The 18,746-nt window shown below is 34.2% G+C and overlaps 1 protein-coding gene and 3 long non-coding RNA genes across 6 annotated transcripts in view; 1 reads left to right on the top strand and 3 right to left on the bottom strand.

Moving 5' to 3' along the window:
• LOC124441054 overlaps positions 1–18,746 on the bottom strand; it is a 61,275-nt gene that overhangs the window by 20,020 nt on the left and 22,509 nt on the right. The gene's annotated exons all lie outside the window — the stretch shown is intronic.
• On the top strand, positions 2,733–9,596 carry LOC124443388. 3 transcript variants are annotated; one of them, XR_006947644.1, is made up of 8 exons: positions 2,733–3,092; positions 3,398–3,427; positions 4,874–4,881; positions 4,987–5,025; positions 5,119–5,151; positions 5,455–5,650; positions 6,368–6,452; positions 8,132–9,596. It is a non-coding gene; the product is annotated as an uncharacterized LOC124443388 (long non-coding RNA). The 3 variants fall into 3 exon arrangements; XR_006947643.1 differs by lacking the exon at positions 4,874–4,881; XR_006947642.1 differs by lacking the exons at positions 4,987–5,025; positions 5,119–5,151 and having other exon boundaries at positions 2,740–3,092.
• On the bottom strand, positions 7,665–8,625 carry LOC124443394. Its single transcript, XR_006947651.1, has 2 exons — positions 8,582–8,625; positions 7,665–8,454 (listed from the first exon to the last, which is right to left on the bottom strand). It is a non-coding gene; the product is annotated as an uncharacterized LOC124443394 (long non-coding RNA).
• On the bottom strand, positions 12,576–13,143 carry LOC124443390. The gene is made up of 2 exons (XR_006947646.1): positions 12,897–13,143; positions 12,576–12,814 (listed from the first exon to the last, which is right to left on the bottom strand). It is a non-coding gene; the product is annotated as an uncharacterized LOC124443390 (long non-coding RNA).

Below are 18,746 nucleotides of genomic sequence, written 5' to 3'. Positions count from 1 at the left end.
TTGGAATTTATGGCAAACAATCTGGTATGAGCCGTAGATTAACACACCTTTACATCTCTACATGAGGTGTTCAGTTAGAAAAGGGGACAATATGTGACATGGGACAACATTTCATGTATGTGAAATACTCAGGTTTAATACCATTCCAGTCAAATTGTCAAAATAAAAAGCTTCATGGATCATAAGACTCAAAATCACAGGTTATAGTAAACAGCTTCTCATGTAATCAATGTTAGTTTTCTCAAATCTTAAACAATATGTAGTATAACTGTCCAATGATTGAATGATCAATGATCATAAACTGAAAAGCCCCAAACATTTGTTTATGATAAAGTAAATAATCGTATGGCACCTTATGGCTACAGATTTTTGTCCATTGAAATATATTTGCAGAAATGTAGGATTTCGCTGCCATATAACGGCCACGATTCCCAAGCATTACAGAAATCATAGCTAAAATTCCTTCGGCAACAACAATTTTAGAAGCATCAATCTGCTTACCATACGCCATATTAACATAAATCGCATCACACACTCGCATAAATTGACTTTGATATATTGCATTCATGCATACACTTCACTTGTCCTTTACTTACGATTTTCGATGTAAATTTCTGCTGATAAAACTCAAAACAATGTTGGCTTGCTTTTGAACATCAATGACTGAAATGTCGCTCGCGAGATCGTCTTTGCCAAGCATTTACAATTTATCCATAAATTTTTCACCCTCTTGAAAAATTCCCAGTTTGGAAAGCAGCATTCATGTCAACATATGAATTTGTAAAAGATTTCCATAAATTCCATCTGATTGTAGTTTAGTTTCTATCATGCTTCAGAAAATTACTATGAACGATCAAACATTCAATTCAGACAGTGAGCTTGACTATGTTAGTTCAGTTGGCTATCAGTCGAAATCGGTCAAACCAATCACAGTAAGACAAAAATTCAAATGAACCAATTGTAAGATAGCAATTGGACTCCCTTATAGGTCCGGCCACCCCTATTATCGGTCGAGATTATTCCAGACTGTCCACTGATCTGGCCATTGACCAATAAAATAGCGTTTCTGGCGTTCATAGACTCCTTTATAAGTCGAACCAGTCAAGCCACCCCGCTTATCAGTCGGTTATTCCAGGTCAATTAAAATTCAACTGATCTGGTTACCAAGGAGATATTCGTTGCATTAGTCATTAGTTTTCAATAATAAATAAAGCTGGATTTTTATCACGAAGTAAATGCGATAATAAAGAATAATTAGTGATTTTTTAATTAATATGAATAGGTAATTTTTGAATTTCAAACATCAGTCGCGCGACGGATTTGACATACTCTAGATCCGCCCCTGCCCTAGAGCTACCAACAACCTATGAATGCTTTGCAGAACTGGCAGAAGAGTTTACAAGCATAATGAGAGAAAGCACATCATGGTCATTTGACATTGTGTAAGGTTGTTTTTATTATTTTTCACAATATCAAATAGTTTTGTTTAAACAGAAAGAGAACTGACAGTTTTTAAAAAAATGTTAAATTCTTGATCAATGAGCTTATTTTTGGCTTGCACTATTTTACTAAAATACATTTGTTTCATTTGTTAAACTTCGTCAACATTAATCCTTGCCTCTAAAAACCTCTCAATAATATCAACTGTCTTCAAGTAATGTTCGATGCCATTATTCCCCATCATCTTGAAGAGGGTTAACTTGTTGTTGGAGGTAATCATACTGATTTTCCCTTAGTTGCATGCTTGAAACAGGTATAACAACATTGTTTCTTGTGGCAACAGGTAATGGCAACAAGACTTAAATAAGTATATATACCATTTATATTCTTGAAATAAGTTTGTTAAAAAATTGAAGCATTTGAGTGCCCAAATGGTGAAAAAATTTTGTGAACAAACATAATTTTGGGCAGAAAAGCCAGTCAGCTGCTACATCTAGAACAGCATGCTGTATATGTCACTAGTTTATTTATGTTTAAGTAACCTGATCTAATATGGCTGGATCTTGCAGCATTTGCTCCCGGTTCTTAAGAAGAGGAATTTCGATGAGTTCATCTTGTTTTGGGACTGTTCTTCTTCCAACACCAATTCTTTTCTGAACATGGGTGATTCTGAAAACACTTTGTTTTGGTTCCTTCAGGAAAAACACAGATTTAAAATGACAATTAAAATAACTTAAAAAAATTTTGACATGGCAGATAAATGCTTTTATAAACAAAGTATGAATTTCTATATATAGGTCTAATTTACTGAAAACTTACAACCACTTCCATAACATCTCTAAAAAAGTTATCTTGTTGCCATTTGCTTTCCATTCCCAGGAAAGGATTGGTCACGACATTTTCCTCCAGGAATACATTTTCCAGCAATTTGCAGACGTCTGGCATGTCGTCATTTTCAAGCAATGATAACAAACGACATTTCACTAATTCAAGGGAATTTTGGACGATGAAAGTAGTATTTCTGACGATAGTATCTACTGCTTTTTGAGACAGTTTATGCATTTCTTTAGTTTTTAACAGAAACCGGGCGTTCATCATCCTGATATTCTCCTCTTTGTGGCATATATCGATGTTTACACCACCATAATCATCATCTTGAGTAATCACATTAACTTTTCCATCGCGATCTTCCTTGTCTTCGCTCATATTTATTTCATGATAAGACCATTTGGAAAGAATTCTCATCAATGAAATTTTCAATATATTTGCATGCTTTCTGCGCAAATGAGATTGGTAACCTTCGAAGGTGCGAGACGCGCACGAGCTAGACGCGCGCACGTACGAGCCAGATGCGCACGAGCCAGATGCGCACGAGCCAGACGCGCACGAGCCAGACGCGCACGAGCCAGACGCGCACGAGCCAGACGCGCACGAGCCAGATGCGCACGAGCCAGATGCGCACGAGCAATCGCGTAATGGCCAATATAGTAACAATTTCATTTCACTTATTTGCTGGTCGTTTTTGTAGTCTAGTCGTAACATTTGCACCGAACCTCTTGCAATGCCTTCATTTAATGATTTAACCACCTCTGAATTGTCCACATTATTGAAAAAGAATGGAGTGGATAACGAAGTCATTGAAAAATTTCAAGGTAGTTGTTGTAAATATTTATATGTTAGTAAGACGCTTTTTATGAAAACCTAGAAGACATTGCTAAAATTTTGACATTATGTGGAAAATTTCTCCCAAGTTAGACATAACAGTTATCTTTGAAATATTTTAGGACATTTCTCATATATATAACGCTTTTATTCATTGACACCGACGAAAACAGCTTGTTTTGCTCAGGAGACCTACGTTGTTTACAAACCCAAATCATTGTTAAATTGTGTGCACCATGTGCATTCATCAAAATTTGCAGCATAATGATATGCTGGTTTAATTTTTCTTCTTTAGAGTGACAGCTTACCTGTAACACCAATTCAGGTCAGTGCACTTCTGTTGCTGATCATTTTGGTAATAATACATATAGTCATGGTTACATATAATAATACATATAGTCATGGTTACATATAATAATACATATAGTCATGGTTACATATAATAATACATATAGTCATGGTTACATATAATAATACATATAGTCATGGTTCCATATAATAATACATATAGTCATGGTTACATATAATAATACATATAGTCATGGTTACATATAATAATACATATAGTCATGGTTCCATATAATAATACATATAGTCATGGTTCCATATAATAATACATATAGTCATGGTTCCATATAATAATGCATATAGTCATGGTTACATATAATAATACATTTAGTCATGGTTACATATAATAATACATATAGTCATGGTTACATATAATAATACATATAGTCATGGTTCCATATAATAATACATATAGTCATGGTTACATATAATAATACATATAGTCATGGTTACATATAATAATACATATAGTCATGGTTCCATATAATAATACATATAGTCATGGTTCCATATAATAATACATATAGTCATGGTTCCATATAATAATGCATATAGTCATGGTTACATATAATAATGCATATAGTCATGGTTACATATAATAATACATATAGTCATGGTTACATATAATAATGCATATAGTCATGGTTCCATATAATAATGCATATAGTCATGGTTACATATAATAATACATATAGTCATGGTTACATATAATAATGCATATAGTCATGGTTACATATAATAATACATATAGTCATGGTTACATATAATAATACATATAGTCATGGTTACATATAATAATACATATAGTCATGGTTACATATAATAATGCATATAGTCATGGTTACATATAATAATACATATAGTCATGGTTACATATAATAATACATATAGTCATGGTTACATATAATAATACATATAGTCATGGTTACATATAATAATACATATAGTCATGGTTACATATAATAATGCATATAGTCATGGTTACATATAATAATACATATAGTCATGGTTACATATAATAATACATATAGTCATGGTTACATATAATAATACATATAGTCATGGTTCCATATAATAATACATATAGTCATGGTTACATATAATAATAGGTATAGTCATGGTTACATATAATAATACATATAGTCATGGTTACATATAATAATACATATAGTCACAGTTACATATATTAATACATATAGTCATGGTTACATATAATAATACATATAGTCATGGTTACATATAATAATACATACAGTCATGATCCATAATGATTCTGTATTGGGGGTGGAGGGTCCTCTAGTTTAGATTAGACTTTGATAACTTGTTGCTATACATATAATGTCAGACATTTGTTGAAATCTTCTTACCTCTTTATTAATATTACGAGATTTCTATTGTTGGTTTTATTTGTATTTTTTTGTAGTGATAAAAGTAACAGCACCACCATAAGTCCTGCTCCTTCACACGCCTCTCCTAAGCTCATTCCTACTTAAACTTGCTGTGAACATTCATTAATAGTTCATTTGTAATTTTTAGTGTCCAAATGCTCTTAATGCAAATACCAGTACCCCAAAAGTATGCAAGTTTATTGTCATTTGTTCAATAATTGCAAATTGAAGTACTTCTCAAAATCTAATTTGCAATTTAGTAATATTTTACTTGTTTAAGGATTCATTACGGAACTACAAAATTCCAAATCGTGTAAGTACAATACATTAACAGCAGCTCATTTATTATACAGTAAGAATATTATGCTTATGTGGGTTGTTAAAGTTGAAGGCTTACAAAAGTTATTACGGTTTAAGTCCTTTTAGAGGTGAGCTGATGAATGATCAGCTTTTGTTTTAGAGTTGGTCTCTCAATGGACATTTCTTTAGCCATTTTACAAATTTCAAAACCACAATTGTATTTCTAAATTTCTGACATTATCTTGCCCCTAAAATAGCCTCTAACCATTTTTTGGGAGGGGGAAGACAGGTCACAACAAGTATTTTTGTGTTTTAGTATTATGTTGTTGAAGCTGAAAACAGAGTATTTACACCCAAATCTGATTAACGAGCTCATCAGAGATATCTGCACAAGTGTGCTGAGATTTACAAACCGTCCCAGCAAAACAGAACGTATAAAGATTGCACTTATGGTTGTTGAATCATATCCATTCTTGAAGGATCCACTATTAGATGCAAACTCAAAGCCATGGGTAAATGATACTTAAAAGTGTTTATAATATGACATTGTGTTCAATTATTGTTTTGTTTTGTTTCATTATACATATGTGTCAAATAATAATGGATGCTGATCACATGAATGTTAGCTCCTTTTAAGCAATAGGAATTTTTTAAAGCTGACATGTGTGATGTCATTAATTGTATTTTACTGTTAGCAAAAATAAGAATGTATGAATTCACAAAAGCGATTTTTCCAGACAAGTTAAAACTTTGTACAGCATAAAGCATTTTGGGCAGTTACAAAGTTTTAACTTGCCTCGATAAATCTATTTTAAAGAAACCACACATTCTTTTTGCTAACAGTGATGACAAATACATTTAATGACGTCACACCTCAATTTCTTATAATCATGCCTGCTAAAATGAATAACTGGGTGACTAACTAACTAACACAAAAATGTAAATGAGGGATGTGTATCCACAATTTTTCGGCAGGGGTGTGTGTTTGGGAATAGCATGGGTGTTGTTTAGGTTACTACTTGTCTAGAGTGGATGTAATTGTCTAGAGGAAGAGATACTAAAATGGAACAAGATTACACTTTGTGTTTCTTGTCCTTTGTTACATGTCTAGCATGTGAAGAGTTTTGTCTTAATAATTTCACAGCCTTTACGTGGAATCCATAATTGTTTAATCTGTGATTTTTTAATCTCACGTAAATAACACATTTATTAACATTTATTTCTTATAGAACAAATGTGAAAGGTTTTCAAGTTCCAATGGATCATAATGGATCGCCATTTCCACTATTCTGTTCAGGATCACCCTCCATTACGGTCAGAATCATCTATGTTGCCTTATTTATTAGTTTCCTGTCTTTACAGTGATTGTTTGTTAAAAACGAATGAAGTCGGAATATGTCGAATTTCTCTTCCAGTTCTTAAAAAATACGTGAAGTTTTTTAATTCTGTGGTAAAACTGTAAAAGTTTGCCTTGGTTTAACTTTGTATCTGACATCCTATCATTAAGCAATGAATTTTTTATTGCATAAATTTGTTCAAAGATATTTGCTACGGAGCTAAAGCACTGTATATTTATGCATCTCGTTGGAAAATTAAGCCTGAGACACAGAAAAATAATAAGCCCTTAATAACTGAGCGCGAAGTCTTTACAAAGAAATATCGGACCGTGGTCTCTTTGTACTGATACAGTTATGGCGGACAACGCTTGGAGAAAACTTGCGCAAAACGAAACGAGCTTAAAGCAAAACGAGCTAAAAAGGTTAATCCTAGAGTTTCATATAAGGTTAACAATAATGAAATAGTGGTACAACGACTCTCTGCTGATGTATCTGGTAAAGCCCAGAAGTATAGCAGAATAGGTCTCTTTGCTTGGTCCACTACTCTTTTTGTTATACATGAATGTTCTTCTCGTTGTCTGAAAGAGACTAAACCAAGATTATTTGCTGATGATACAAATTTGACTGCAGCAGGGGAGCTCAATAAAGGAAGTTGAAGATGCTATGAATTCTGATTTAGAATGCCTAAGGAAAGGATTGATTGCAAACAAACAGAGTTTATACTGATAGGTTCAAAACAAATGCTATAAAATATTTCAAATCGGAAACCGAATATTAAAGTAGAAAACAGAGCAATAAGACAAGTTTATGAATCTAAGTCTCTCGGTGTAACCTTTGATTAACATTTGTCTTGGCACCAAAATAATGAAAGGATTTGTAAAAGGATTATTTCGGGAATTTCAGCCCTTCTTTAAGTAAGAGATTTTGTTAGTATAGATACTCTTGTTTCTATTTACTATGCTATTGTTTACCCTCACTTTTCCTATTGTTACGAGGTTTGGGACGTTTGGGGAGAGAGAGAATCCAAACAATTACAAAAGCTTCAGAATAGAGCAGCTCGCATCATCACAAATATGAGTAATGATGTAGACCACCATGTTGCCTTAGCCGCTTTAAATTGGGAGCCCCTCGCAGTACAAAGATGTAAAAGAAAAGCCACACTTATGTTTAAATTACTTAATAACATATGTCCGACATCGCTTGCGTCTTTATTCGATTTTATAAATTATTCAACAGATTATGAACTTCGTGGTATTAAAAATACACTTTGCCTGCCTCAACCACGAACAAACAGTATGAAAAAAAGTTTCACATATAACGGAGCAAAGGTTTGGAATTGCCAAATGAAATTAAATAAAGTTATTCATTTAAGGTTTTCCAAAACCAAATCGCTTCCCACAATCTCAGTTACTACAATTGACATACCTTTTTATAAAAAACTTTATAATAATATTTTAAATAAAACTTTGCAGTAGCTATAGTAGCAATAACAATAGGATTAATACAACATGTACGTAGTTAGTTTATACATAGTTATTTTTTGTAATTTTTTTCTGGTGATATCTTTTATATTTCTTATATTCACGCTCTTCTTGGAAAACAGCTGCGGCTGACGTTGTAAGCATGTTAAAATAAAGTTCTATTCTATTTTAATAGGGTCTCGTGAATTCGTGGCGTTTGATAATGAAGTCAACGAACTGACTATCACTAACATCAAAAATGCTTGCGAAAGGCATTTTCTTCCTCGCATCGGATCAAATCACGCTTGTGATATTCTTGCTGGAGAGCAGGGACACTCATGCAAAAATATGGAACAGATCCCTGACGTAAAAGTCATTTATGTGAGATTCCAGTTAATTTAGTAAATGTTGAAGAAAATTTAGATGAAGATATCAGTTTTCCTGCTTACCCAGTGGTACATCAAACATGCAAACGGCCTCATCAAGAGCATGAGATACAATCACTCTCCGAAAGAAGTCCTTTAAAGAAAAAAAAGAGATCCTGAACGACGAAACTGTTACCCAAAACTTTCCTCGCAGTTTGTCAGTTTCTGATATGATCAAGCTTGGCAAACTTTCAAATACAAAAAACTCAACAGTTGCTAACATTCACTTGTTTGACATCACGTCCGTTATCTGGTCCCAAGTACCTTATGTATCTATTCTGTGATAGATGTGAGAAGCATGTGAGCCTGCGGGCTTTAGCCCCCCAAAATTATCTATTATATTAATCCTAACACGGTTTTAATATGCACATGAAAAACATGTGACTTGGACGAGATGTCGTCCATATTATATATTTTATTCCAAAGCCATCTGATGATGGCTTTGGAATAAAATTATCTAAGGGTGGTGTGGTTTGGCCCTACCTAAAAATATAAGTTCTTTGCCCTAGCTAAAATTGTAAGCTCTAATTGCCAAAATCTAGTACATCCTTATTTGCTGTGGCCTATCCTTAACCTATGCTATTACCCCACGGCACAGATTACAGGAATTCCAAGAAAAAAATTGATATTGACTCAAATTTAAATTGCAAATAAGGATAACTTTTAATGCTTTCAGATTTAGTAAAGACCGTTAACATGCAGACTTTACACTAAGATCAAATCTTAAATAACTTAAACTAGCACGATTTGTGACATGATGAAATTGTCTTTCCATGGCTAGAACTCTTTTCTTTCATAATAGTTAAAACTACAGTTATTTATTCAATAATTTACACACATCAGCACGTAGAAGATAGATCACATTTTTTGTGACAACCTGTATCTAGAACTTAGACCCCTAGACAGTGAGAGTTTCCCTTTGGCTGAATCAGCTTAAATGTGTATTTAATATAAATACATGAATAATTTACTGAGAATAAAAACAATCGGAAGAGATCAGCAATAAGCTCTCTCATAAACCATGACAACCAATAGCGTAGCATGTTTACAATTACCATACAAAAATAAATATTTTGGTGTTCAATTACTTTTTCGTTACTCACTACACTACATATGAGATGACAACAGTAAATATGGGCAGGACGCACATAATTAGAGAAAATAGCAATGTCATAGCAATGAAAATGACTCATTACTGTCCATATCAGTAGTAAAGACACCAGTAGAAATGACTCATTTACTGTTCTTATCAGTTGTAAAGGCATTAGCCAAAAATGTCTGGTCATGTCATTCACTCCTGAACATGGATACATATTTTAAAGGAGGGTGTTGCCCTAGAAATATACTCCTAATATAAACTTTTTATAATTTGTACACAATTTCTCTAATGTTCAAATAATGTTTTGCAAAAAAATAAGAAGTTCCTTGCAAAATGAAATATTAACTGTTACACACAATGCCAGAGCTCTTCAAGATGCCCTGGGAATAAATGGCTTAGCAGACTCTTTATTTTTGGTAGGAGGCACATATTCGTACATTCATGTTCTGCCTTATTAAGTTCCTTTGAAATCCATTGTTTTAAACAGATAAAGACATGCATACATGAATTTGTGCCCCCCACTCCAATTAACAAGTATCGTGCCCACTGCTGGGATTTTTTATACATTAGTAAATCTGGTAGTCTATACTCTAGTAGTCGGCAGAGGCCGCGGAACCGGGGGCATTGGGGGCAAGTTCCCCCCCACTTTTTGCAACAGGGAAAAATGTGTCCTTTTTCTGGAATGAAAGTGCCCTTTTTCATGGTATAGAAATGCCCTTGTTTTAGGTAAAATTGGACTGAAGAAGTTTTTCTTAGATACAAGTAGCGTGTAGAACAAAGTCTGTCGGCATCATGCGAAATCAGCTATAGCTTAGTTTTTGATCTTGATTACCCAGATGGATCAAAACTCGCGTTTGTCGATTGGGGTTGTCTTCGCAGACGTCCGCCCAGTAACTTAATTAACCAATGAGAAGTCGCAATTTATGATCCACATGAGACTATAAATTCTACCGCAACGCATTGCTCCCGTCGTATTGTCTTTCAGGCCATTGGTCCTACAAAACTGTTGGCAATTCATAATCATAATAATTGAAAATTTTGCGGTTTAAATCACTTCTAATCAAAATTATCATGCCTAGAGCTGCTAGGCGAAAACGAGAAAAGGAAAAAGAGCTTGTAGAAACAGCTAAAAGGATGCGAAAACTGACGAGTTTTTTTAGTAGTGCTCCAGCAGAGAACGTTGTTGACCAAAACATCGACTCTAGGTCTAATTTGACACTGCCGTCAGCTACAGAAACTCCATCAACGTGTTTATCTCCTCATTCTCATTCCAAACCAAAATTCGGCGATTCTGACTCTACATCGTCTTCAGAGATAGTAGTCGCGCCGCCGACCGAACCAGTTCACACACCTCAAAACCTAACGTACACGACTACCGCCCAATTGGTAGGACCTATGCAAATTGAGTCAACGGAATGTTTGCTAGGACTCGATTGTAAGCGTTTGTGCTGTAAAGGCCGACAGCCTTACCATCCTACCCTAGAAGAAATAAGCACACGTCTAGAAAGCAAACCAGTACAGGAGGATCGTCGAATGAACGAACTTGTCCGTCTTCTACATTTTTGAAATATACATGGGTCACATACTGCATGACAAGAGGCACCATTGCCTGTTACTTCTGTAAAAGAGCGATGCGTCAAGACCTTATTACTTTCAGTCATAATGGTGAAAAGGCTTTTCTCCTAGGACAATTCAGCGACTGGAGGAAGTGCCGAGAAAAACTTAAAAAACACTCTCAGTCTAAATTTCACGCAGAGGCGACTGAGAAAGTTTTATTATCTGATGATTCGAGAAGAGATATTGGAGCGATATTGATCAGCGAATTGAAGAAAACACAGAAAACTCTAAGAAGAATGTTGCTAAAACAACTAAGTAGTATAAGGTATTTGGCACGCAAGCCCAAAGTTTGCAAGGTAAAACTGAACTTGAGAGTAACTTGCAACAGTTGCTAAAATTAAGAGCAGAGGATGTACCTGATTTGTTCGAGTGGATTGACAACGGAAGATATCTCAGTCACGACATCATAAACGAGTTGATTAATATGATGGGCAATGAAGTCCTGAGATCTATAGTGGCAGACATCCGTAAGGAATCACAATTAATTAGCCTAATTGCAGACGAGTCTAGAGACATAAGCAACAAGGAACAACTAACATGTATTTTGCGCTGGATATCTAGAACCGACTTGTCCGTCCACGAAGATTTCCTCGGAATGTACGAGCTAGAGAAAACCGATGCTGAAACAATCACCACTTCGCTGAAGGACATTTTGTTGCGATGCAGTTTGACGATAGACGACTGTCGATGGCAAACATATGATGGAGCAGCAAATATGGCTGGAGGCAGAAGTGGGGTTGCTGCCCGAATATCTTCTGAGAATCCTCACGCCCTGTACAATCATTGCGGTAACCACAGTCTTGACTTGGCTTTGCGTGATTGTGTAAAGGAGAACTGGATTATCAGCGATACGTTGAAGGAGGTGCAAGAGTTGGCCGTGTTTATTCGATCTTCACCAACACGAATGACGCAATACCAGCATATTGCCAAAGACATTCAAGACAGCGGCACGCAAGTTGAGAATCCGCATTTGCTGTGTCCAACTCGATGGACAGTAAGAACCAAAGCCATCTCGGCTGTCTTGCACAATTACGAGGCCCTCTACTCTGCATTACTTAGCATTGCCAAAGAATCTTGCAAGTCCACCGTTCGTGACACAGCATCAGGTATGGCTAGCTGATTAAAGAAGTTTTCCTCGTACTTTGGTTTAAGTTTTGCGCAGAATATCTTCAGCGTGTGTGAACAAGTAGCAACTACCTTGCAGAAGCCTCCAATAACGGCACAAACAACTGAGATCGCATTACTTAATAAAATTGTTCATGTAGTCATCTTAGTTCAATTTGTTAGCACGCACGCCGAGCAGTAGAGAATACGCATAGCATTCTAAGAATGTCTACCAATAATTTGCAGACTTTGAAACTTAATCATGATTCATGAAACAATGCATATCTGTAATATACTAAAACAGTAAGCTGCAAACTCACATGCCCTTTTCGGTCAGTGCCCCCACTTTTGAGATACTTCCGCGGCCCCTGGTAGTCGGACAGTTAAATGTGTCATTTTCACTTCTGTCAATGCTATGGCAATGATATCCTGTTTTTTCTTCTTCAGGTTATTTATAACTTTTGCTTTACATTGTCTTTATAGTTTAAACTATAAAAAGTATTATTGAATCAATCATTAAATAAATACTTTCTCCAAAGTAAAAAAAAAACATTGTAAAGACAACTATAGTGCTAGTTTCCAAATCAAGTATGATTAAATCAAATAACAACAACTGCATGTCCATTTCCAATAACTACAAATCTCACAAATAAAAAGTATATTTTGTAAATTATATGAATGATTAGAAATAAATATAGAAAAGAATATATTCATACTTATATGGTAAATCAAATCTTGTGGGCTTTTCAGCATTTCAAAAAGGGATGTTACATGATCGTGGTTGCTGTAAGATCAGTATTTACTCTCATTATACAAGAAAATGACCCAACAACATTCATTTTAAGGAACTTCATAACTTCTGAATAGCTAGATATTGTAAACTAAACTCATAAATATACTTTGATAGTTCCATACAAGTTTCTTAATAAAAACTGTTCCAGTAAATAAATGACAGTTGAAAACTTGAAAATACAAGTGTTTGAATATTGTCAATAATATATTTATATCTTTTATAAATATACAACTGTTGTTATTTGAACCTTTGTTAAAAGAAATCTACAAAACAACTTATTCTAATCAGCTTTAGTATAAAAAAGACATACCTAATATGAAAAGAGAAATTGACTTTCTTCTTCATTGAAAATGAGCTACAAATTCATTTCCTCTTCTTCTATCTCCTTGTACGTTTTCTCAAAGACAGGAGTATTTTAGCTCCTAGCAAATAAAAGATAAATAGAAGTCCAAATGCTTCAGTTTCAATATCTATAGTTTGTTTATAACCAAATGAAGATTGTTGTATATTATTGCAGTACATGTTCAGGTCCAAAGCTTTTCATTGAATTTCTATCGCTCGTTCATAAAAATCTTTTGCTTTTTCGTTCTCCTTATATCATCGTAATACAAACTCAGATTGTGGTACGTTTTCGTTATATTAACATGGTCTGGTCCAAATGCTTTTCTTAGAATTTCTATCGCTTGTTTATAAAAATCTTTTGCTTTTTTGTGTTTTCCCATATTATAGTAAACCGAACCTAGATTGTTGTACATTGTCGCAATATTAACATGGTCAGGTCCAAATGCTTTTCTTTGAAGTTCTATCGCTCGTTCATAAAAATCTTTTGCTTTTTCGTACTCTCCCATATTATAGTAAACCGAACCCAGATTGTTGTACGTTATCGCAATATTAACATGGCCAGGTCCAAATGCTTTCGTTTGAATTTCTATCGCTCGTTCATGAAGCCCTTTTGCTTTTTCGTACTCTCCCATTTTCCTGTAAACTTCACCCAGATTGTTGTACATTGTCGCAATATTAACATGGTCAGGTCCAAATGCTTTTGTTTGAATTTCCATCGCTCGTTTACAAAAATCTTTTGCTTTTTCGTGCTGTCCCATATTATCGTAAACTAAACCCAGATTGATGTATGTTGTCGCAATATTAACATGGTCAGGTCCAAATGCTTTTGTTTGAATTTCCATCGCTCGTTCATAAATATCTTTTGCTTTTTCGTATTCTCCCATATTATAGGAAACCGAACCCAGATTGTTGTACAATCTCGCAATGTTAACATGGTCAGGTCCAAATGCTTTCGTTTCAATTTCTATCGCTTGTTCATAAAAATCTTTTGCTTTTTCGTACACTCCCATTTTCCTGTAAACTAAACCCAGATTGTTGTACGTTGTCGCAATATTAACATGGTCAGGTCCAAACGCTTTCGTTTCAATTTTCATCGCTCGTTCATAAAAATATTTTGCTTTTTCGCACTCTCCCATATTATCGTAAACTAAACCCAGATTGCTGTACGTTGTCGCAATATTAACATGATCTGGTCCAAATGCTTTCGTTTCAATTTCTATCGCTCGTTGATAAAAATCTTTTGCTTTTTCGTACTCTCCTATTTTCCTGTAAACTTCACCCAGATTGTTGTACGTTGTCGCAATATCAACATGGACGGGTCCAAGTGTTGTTGCTTGAATTCCCACTGCTCGCTCGAGAAAATCTTTAGCATTTTCATATTCTCCATTCTTCAATAGCAATGAACCCAGCTCGTTGTACGAATATGAAGCATCAATATGATCAACACCTAATACTTTAGTTTGAATTTCTGTCATTTCATAAAGTACTTTAGTTGCAAGTTTATAGTTGAAAAATCTTTCCAAAACATCCACAAAATATTTGGCAATCTTCCAATTTCTTTCATCAAGTTTTTGTTTTGATGATTTTACATCGATCAACTTATTTAGGAAATGTTGAAATGATGAATTTGTTATGAATTTAATTAGATGTGGAATTATTTTGATTTCATCTTCTTTGTCTTCAAAATTATTTAGTGCCCAAGCAACTTGACAGGCAAGATCAGCTGCCGACTCTTTAGAATCATTTTCGTTTTGTTTACAGTCAAAGGTCTCCCATGAATAATTTTTGATGGCTTCGTGTACAACGCTGTGCAGGCGGATGTCGTTGTTTTCCGTTTGAAGGAATAAAGAACAATGCTTTAATTGAAGACAGACATCTTCTTTAGATTTTTGTGGATCAATGCTTTTAATAAATGGTATTATAACATCTTGTGGTAAGGGATCAAAAGATACTATTGAGAAAAGCTTAAAAACATGTTCTAACAAGATGGATTCTTCGGCATTTTTTTGAACTGCTATCATAACAGTTTTCATTCCTAAGTAAGATGTGTTTTTTTTTTGAACAATTGCATCCATGTTCTGTCGCTCTCCTTTATTCAACTTGTCAAAATATTTCTCCCACGTGAATGTCGGATCTATACTTCTTACTTCACGAACGTAGGAAGCAGCATTTGCCAGGAACAACGGTTGACGATCTAATTTGTCTGATAAATCCTTTAAAAATTTTTCATCTTTATTGTGAATATCAGAAGGGACAGATAGAAGTTGCCGACATTCTTCATTGTTCATACCATGACTAACTGAAATGTGTTTACTTAGATTTCCATCTGATGGTATAGCATCTGTATTTTGGACAGTTACTATAATTTGACCATTTTTCCAATTATGATCACCAACTTGAGGTAATAATGGATAAATTTTATGAAGTTCAACCACGTTATCTACAACAATCCACCATGTTTGCCAAGATTTCAGTTGTTGTGTCAGCAATAATTGAAAATCTTTCATTTTGTCTTCGCTGCTTTTTGCTTCTTTCAGAATATTTTCAATGACAGTTTTATCATTGCTTAATCGTTGATAAAGTTCAGCAAAAGTTTTCAAAAGAGAGTCGATATCTTTTCCTTCGAGTGTCATCACAAATGTTGTTTTATTTTCCCAGTCAAACGAGTTATACATTTCTTCACAAACTTGTCTAGCTAATTGAGATTTACCACTGCCAGGATTACCAGAAATATAGTAATATGTTAGTTCATTTTTGTTAGTACTGCGCAAGTTGTTGAGATCTGCTGTGATTTGATTAAGTAATTCTGTACGTTTAACGACATTGTGATTTGGTTTGAAAGGAAGTACTTGAAAAGAATTAAATCTGTTTCGTTTACTTTTTATTTCACTAATTTCAGTGAGTGAAATTGAAATATCAGGGAGTAAAAGTTTCAAGTCTTTAAACGACTTTTCAATATCACGCACCATTTTGTCAAATTCAGCATCTGATAATTTACCATCATCATTATGAGCGATTTCGTTTCTTACAATACGAAGTTTGTCCACAGCATCTCTAACTTTTGGATCAATTTTTGTTACAATTGAGTTTGAATACAATATTGCTGCGAATAGCGTCGTACAATCCCACTTGCTAGGGTCACCATTTTGAAAATTTGACAGAATATCTTGGTTAGGAGGTCTCTTTTTTGAAATTTCATCATTGAACAACTTCTGACCACTGTTTGAATTATTCCATTTTCCGTGGCGTTTTTTGCAATGAGTGTTCCACTCATGAATAAAAACATCAACAAGTTTCTTTCTAACATCTGTAAGTATTTCTCGCAGGTAGAAGTTATTAATTTTTTCTCTTGACTGCATCTAAGGGTCATAAAATTATTAATATCAATATAAATTGGTTCTTTAATTTGAGTTTTTATACAACTAAAATTGTTGAAGATCAAACATAGCTACGTAATGTTACAGTTTTACTTGTACGTGTAAATGAATATCGAGGATGGCAGCTGTAAACAACACAATTGGATATTTTAGTTTTCCTGCATTTAGGCATTTGACTACATTTTGGTAGTGACGTCGTCAGGATTTTGCGAGTAGGGGAGGGGGGCAGAAAATTTGTACGACGTCAATCGCTTGCGAAATGGCCCTAAAAATTGCTTCTACACTGGGAATTTTTGAAATATTTATCACAACATGAATAGTTTCAATTTTTTAACTTCCCAGTTAAACCTTGGCGGATTTGTACATTCTTCGTGTTATAACGTTGCGTAGAATGATTATTGATTTTAATGAAATGTGTTCTTATTATAATGCTCCCAGAATTGCAGTATTTTCACGAGCCTTACTCTTAGTCATTGCTATATTTGTATTCTTGTGTCTACAAGTTTGAGTCTACGACTATACTTGTCTACGATCTCATACAAGTTCTATGATATGGTGTAATGTGGTTCATGACATGCATCACAATATTACTAGAGACTTGAATTATTCTACTATTAATGTTTTGTTTTTTCATTTTTAAGGAATTAAAATCTTCACTTCTCGGCCAACAACCCAGAAAGGGTAAATACAACGCAAATTAGTCTGCACAGCTAATAGAATGCTTCCCTTTACAGTAAAATTTTGTAAATTCGTTAGAGCTACATTAATGCCATGTGCTTCTTTTTCAATTTCGAATGATGCATATGAATACTCTTATCTAAAATTGAAATGAGGGGACTTGGAGGGCACAGGCAAATTTTAGGGGGCACGTGCTCCTTCCCAGGCCCCCTTTAGCTACACCACTGCATGTTGTAAAGAAAATGGAGGTACTGAGTTATATTATCACTTAGGAAGGTGTTTAACAATTTGTCTAGCTGACACACAAAGTTTGTGCAGGCAGTCTACTTCAATACAATGATTACTTAGTTAGCTGTACAATAGAAATATATATAAAGCAGAGTGTTCTGTAACTTAGCCTTTGCATTTAAAAAAATTCCTATTTCTTATAAAAGATCTGATTACCTTCTTGACTTAATCGTAAAGAGAACCATGAGAAATTTTTCAAGTATTCTTCCTTTTCAATAAAAAAATCATGTAAAATATAGGACACGTCATGTAAATCATGTTTTATAAAAAAAAAAACAACAAAAATTTCATTCTAGTTGAATAGAATGCAGATTGAGACTGTGTCCAAGCGAACATTTAAAAAACAAATTCATTACACATTGTAAAATATTGTGGTAAATTCTGGTATTACCATTTTATAGTATTCTGTATGTAATCGACATGCAAATTTCATGTAAATGCCATAAAATGTACAATTTAATAATTGTGTTTCTCTGCATGCATTTAAAGTTTCTTAAAACATGCCTAACACTTGAAATGTTGTGGAAAATCTAAAAAATGGCCAGATCAGTGCACAGTCTGGAATGGTCTCGACTGATAAGAGGGGTGGCCGGACGTATAAGGGAGTCCAATTGCTATCTTACAATTGGTTCATTTGAATTTTTGTTTTATTGTGATTGGTTTGACGGATTTCGACTGATAGCCAACTGAACTAACATAGTCAAGCTCACTGTCTGAATTGAATGTTTGATCGTTTCATAATAATTTTCTAAAGCATGATAGAAACTAAACTAAAATCAGATGGGATTTATGGAAATCTTTTACAAATTCGTATATTGACATGAATGCTGCTGTCCAAACTGTGAATTTTTTCAAGAGGGTGAAAAGTTTATGGGTAAATTGTAAATGCTTGGCAAGCGACATTTCAGTCATGATGTTCAAAAGAAAGCCAACATTGTTTTGAGTTTTATCAACAGAAATTTACATCCAAAATCGTAAGTAAAGGACAAGTGAAGTGTATGCATGAATGTAATATATCAAAGTCAATTTATGCGAGTGTGTGATGCGATTTATGTCAATATGGCGTATGGTAAGCAGATTAATGCTTC

This window comes from Xenia sp. Carnegie-2017, unplaced genomic scaffold, assembly GCF_021976095.1.
Source record: "Xenia sp. Carnegie-2017 unplaced genomic scaffold, XeniaSp_v1 HiC_scaffold_20, whole genome shotgun sequence".
Taxonomy (NCBI): Eukaryota; Metazoa; Cnidaria; class Anthozoa; order Malacalcyonacea; family Xeniidae; genus Xenia; species Xenia sp. Carnegie-2017.
Note: the sequence above shows the minus strand (reverse complement) of the source record. Positions and strands in the feature narration are given on the sequence as shown.